The following is a 5000-nucleotide window of genomic DNA, read 5'->3' as shown; positions in this document are numbered from 1 at the left end:
TAAAGTTTGCGGTGCACGGGGGGAAAGTTGAATTTTTGGATGAAAATGCGTATTTTCATACTTTGAAAATTTCAGGCGTGTGTCGGACTTCCAGGCGGGGGCAGCCGCCAGAGGCGTACCGGGGACGCTTCCAGGAGCCTGGGGAAGATTTTCTGAAAGTGTCCTTGGGACTTAGAAATATTTTGAGAAAATCTCGATTTTGTGAAAAAATGTCACATTTCCCCTACTTCCACCACAGGGGGGCGTCAATATGTTGTAAAGCACCCCAGGGCAGTGACCTAAATGCGGGTGAAGTTTGCGGTGCACGGGGGGAAAGTTGAATTTTTGGATGAAAATGCGTATTTTCATACTTTGAAAATTTCAGGCGTGTGTCGGACTTCCAGGCGGGGGCAGCCGCCAGAGGCGTACCGGGGACGCTTCCAGGAGCCTGGGGAAGATTTCATGAAAGTGTCCTTGGGACTTAGAAATATTTTGAGAAAATCTCGATTTTGTGAAAAATGTCACATTTCCCCTACTTCCACCACAGGGGGGCGTCAATATGTTGTGAGGTACCCCAGGACAGTGACCTAACTGTGGGTAAAGTTTGCGGGGCACGGGCGGAAAGTCGAATTTTGGATGAAAATGCATTATTTTCATACTTTGAAAATTCCAGGCGTGTGTCAGACTTCCAGGCGGGGGCAGCCGCTGGAGGCGTACCGAGGACGCTTCCAGGAGCCTGGGGAAGATTTTCTGAAAGTGTCCTTGGGACTTAGAAATATTTTGAGAAAATCTCGATTTTGTGAAAAAATGTCACATTTCCCCTACTTCCACCCCAGGGGGGCGTCAATATGTTGTGAGGTACCCCAGGACAGTGACCTAACTGTGGGTAAAGTTTGCGGGGCACGGGCGGAAAGTCGAATTTTGGATGAAAATGCATTATTTTCATACTTTGAAAATTTCAGGCGTGTGTCAGACTTCCAGGCGGGGGCAGCCGCCGGAGGCGTACCGAGGACGCTTCCAGGAGCCTGGGGAAGATTTTCTGAAAGTGTCCTTGGGACTTAGAAAAATTTTGAGAAATTTCCGATTTTGTGAAAAATGTCACATTTCCCCTACTTCCACCCCAGGGGGGCGTCAATATGTTGTAAAGCACCCCAGGGCAGTGACCTAAATGAGGGTGAATTTTGCGGTGCACGGGCGGAAAGTCGAATTTTTGGATGAAAATGCGTATTTTCATACTTTGAAAATTTCAGGCGTGTGTCAGACTTCCAGGCGGGGGCAGCCGCCGGAGGCGTACCGGGGACGCTTCCAGGAGCCTGGGGAAGATTTTCTGAAAGTGTCCTTGGGACTTAGAAATATTTTGAGAAAATCTCGATTTTGTGAAAAAATGTCACATTTCCCCTACTTCCACCCCAGGGGGGCGTCAATATGTTGTAAGGCACCCCAAGGCAGTGACCTAAGTGGGGGTGAAGTTTGCGGTGCACGGGGGGAAAGTTGAATTTTTGGATGAAAATGCGTATTTTCATACTTTGAAAATTTCAGGCGTGTGTCGGACTTCCAGGCGGGGGCAGCCGCCAGAGGTGTACCGGGGACGCTTCCAGGAGCCTGGGGGAGATTTTCTGGAAGAGTCCTTGACACTTAGAAAAATTTTGAGAAAATCTCGATTTTGTGAAAAATGTCACATTTCCCCTACTTCCACCCCAGGGGGGCGTCAATATGTTGTAAGGCACCCCAAGGCAGTGACCTAAGTGGGGGTGAAGTTTGCGGTGCACGGGGGGAAAGTTGAATTTTTGGATGAAAATGCGTATTTTCATACTTTGAAAATTTCAGGCGTGTGTCGGACTTCCAGGCGGGGGCAGCCGCCAGAGGTGTACCGGGGACGCTTCCAGGAGCCTGGGGGAGATTTTCTGGAAGAGTCCTTGACACTTAGAAAAATTTTGAGAAAATCTCGATTTTGTGAAAAATGTCACATTTCCCCTACTTCCACCCCAGGGGGGCGTCAATATGTTGTAAGGCACCCCAAGGCAGTGACCTAAGTGGGGGTGAAGTTTGCGGTGCACGGGGGGAAAGTTGAATTTTTGGATGAAAATGCGTATTTTCATACTTTGAAAATTTCAGGCGTGTGTCGGACTTCCAGGCGGGGGCAGCCGCCAGAGGTGTACCGGGGACGCTTCCAGGAGCCTGGGGGAGATTTTCTGGAAGAGTCCTTGACACTTAGAAAAATTTTGAGAAAATCTCGATTTTGTGAAAAATGTCACATTTCCCCTACTTCCACCCCAGGGGGGCGTCAATATGTTGTAAGGCACCCCAAGGCAGTGACCTAAGTGGGGGTGAAGTTTGCGGTGCACGGGGGGAAAGTTGAATTTTTGGATGAAAATGCGTATTTTCATACTTTGAAAATTTCAGGCGTGTGTCGGACTTCCAGGCGGGGGCAGCCGCCAGAGGTGTACCGGGGACGCTTCCAGGAGCCTGGGGGAGATTTTCTGGAAGAGTCCTTGACACTTAGAAAAATTTTGAGAAATTTCCGATTTTGTGTAAAAATCACCCATTTCCCCTACTTCCACCCTAAAGGGGCGTCAATATGTCGTAAGGCGCCCCTAGACAGTGACCTAAGTGGGGGTGAAGTTTGGGTCTGCTGGGTGGAAAACTGAAAAAAAGCGATTTTGTGACTTTGAGAACAAACAGAGAGCTCAAAACTTTGAAAAACGTCAGACCGCTGTCAGACTTCCAGGCGGGGGAAAGCTCTGAGGTTGTACCGAGGACACTTCCATGGCCCCCGGATTGATTTTCAAGAAAGAGTCCTTGGGACTTTGAAATTTTCCGGCGAGCTGTTTTTGGCTTCCGGGAGCCGTAGAACTTTGGGAAATCGATTCCGCTCACCGGTTCAGGGTGTTTCGAGCTAGTCCAGGTCCCAGCTACGCCGCCTGGCCTCCAAATTTCGCAAATTCGAAAAAAAAAAAAATAGAACCGGAATGAGGAAATTTCTGGCCGCCGGATCCGCCGCACGGCTCCAGGAGGTCGGACACTTTTTGACTTTGTTCCCTTAAAGTGGGGGTCGGTGTCTCACCATGCAAATACCCAGTTTTGCACACCAGCTGCAGGATATAGGAGAGAGAGGTACCTCTCGGCCCCGACCAAAATCCGTTGTTTTCGTGGTTCCTCGACTCGGGTAGGCGGTTTGGCGAGTACCCCCCTTTTGCATGGAAGTTCGCACTCGCGCCGAGACCAGGCTTCCGCGGCTCCAGGGGGACTTTTGCCGGTTGTCCGTCCCGAGTCCGAGACGCGTTTCCTGGGTCGCCCGAGCCCGAACGGACCCTCCCCACGTGGGTTCCTGTCCTCTGAGGGCGACGGTCGTCAGAAGGGGGGCAGATCCAGAGTCCTCGTCCGCAGGAGGGCTCTGGGAGGGCGGATCGCTCCTTCTGACTTTGTCCCCTCGGAGCGGGCTCGGCGTTTCTCTGTGTCGGATGTCTCCCGCTTCCGCGCCAACGGGGAGACCTATGAGAGAATCGCACCGCGACCCGGCTTCCGTCTCGAGGGCGCCCGGAGCGCGCCGGACACTCGCTTCCAGGACTCCAGGGGCACGTTTCTTCCCCGTCTCCCCCGAGGGGAAGAACGGAGGCAGGGGTTCCACCCGAGCCCCTGCCCTTTCTTCCGATCGATCTGGCTCAGCGCTCCCGGGTGGGGAGGTGGTGCCGCTCGCTCGGCCTGGGCTTTGGAGCCCGCGTCGGTTTACGGCGGGCGGTCTCCTTCCTCTGTTACCCCCCCCCGGGTTTCAGGCACTCGTCCTTGGGCGCGCACGCCGGCGGTCGCCCTCCCGTCTACGGACGGAGGCGGCCGAGCTGTGGGGAGTTTGACCCGAACCGTGGTACGGCAGCGGTCCGACGACCCGCACGGGCGAACGGAGGGGCGCCCACCCACCTCGGCGTGGGGGCCCGCCGTCCGAATCGCTCCCCGCGCGGGGCAGCACAACGATCTTCTCCGAGGGCGGCCCTTTGACTTCCAGATGCGCAGCTCGTCCGCGGAGGCCCGCGCCGCACCCCAGCGTCCGAAGGGCGGCCTCCGCGGTGGGCATCGGCGAGAGCGGCGGCGGTGGGTGGCGCTTCCACGCCACCGCCGAGCTCCGCGTTTTCCAGTCTTTTCCCGAGCCCCTACGATAGTGGGGGGATGACAGACGTGCGGGGAGGCGGGCGAGTGGGTTCTCACCGTGCGGTGTGCCCCGCGGCCGAACGCCGTCGCCTTCCCCTCGTCCGCCGTCCTCCGAGGCGGCTCGGCAGGGAGCGCGAGAGCGAGAGGGAGAGCGAGAGAGAGAGACCAAGCGGACGCCCCGGAGCGAGAAGGGAGGATGGAGAAGGAAAGACGAATCGAAGGGGGGCACGAGTTTGGCGAAGGGAGTACCCGGCGTATTGCCGCACCGGACTTCGTCTGTTCTCAACAGTCGAGACACGGCTTCGGGGGGAGACGCCGCTCGGTCGGTCACCTTTGAGGTTACGGGCAAGAGCCCGGGACAAGGGACTACGCCGGAGGGCGACGCCGACACGGCCAGGCCGACCATGCCCCGCGCTTGACCTCCGGGTCGCTGGGGCTTGTGCCGGAGCCGCGGCGGACCCCGACGGCCAGCCCCCCTCTCCCACTCCTCGCGCCCGTCCGCCGGTGGGTCGAGGACCCCCCGCGGTGGAGGCAGGTCTAAGCCAGACGGCGGCGCCGCACAGGCCCCCCCACGCCCTGGCCCCTCTCCCCAGCAGCGACTCAGTGCGTCGCCCCGGGAGCGGTGGGTCACGAGGCAGGGCGGCCGTGGCGTCCTCCGGAGGCCAGTCACCTCGACCTTCCCGCGCAAGGGGTGGTCTTTCGCGACAGATGCCCTCCGTTCGGGAGGCCGGGTCTAAGCCAGACGGCGGCGCCGCGCAGGCCCCCCACGCCCTGGCCCCTCTCCCCAGCAGCGACTCTGTGTGTCGCCCCGGGAGCGGTGGGTCACGAGGCGGGGCGGCCGTGGCGTCCTCCGCGGGCCAGTCACCTCGCCCTCTCCG

Source organism: Ranitomeya variabilis, chromosome 2 (genome assembly GCF_051348905.1).
Source record: "Ranitomeya variabilis isolate aRanVar5 chromosome 2, aRanVar5.hap1, whole genome shotgun sequence".
Classification (NCBI taxonomy): Eukaryota; Metazoa; Chordata; class Amphibia; order Anura; family Dendrobatidae; genus Ranitomeya; species Ranitomeya variabilis.
The sequence above is the reverse complement of the archived record's forward strand: the minus strand, read 5'-3'. Positions refer to the sequence as shown.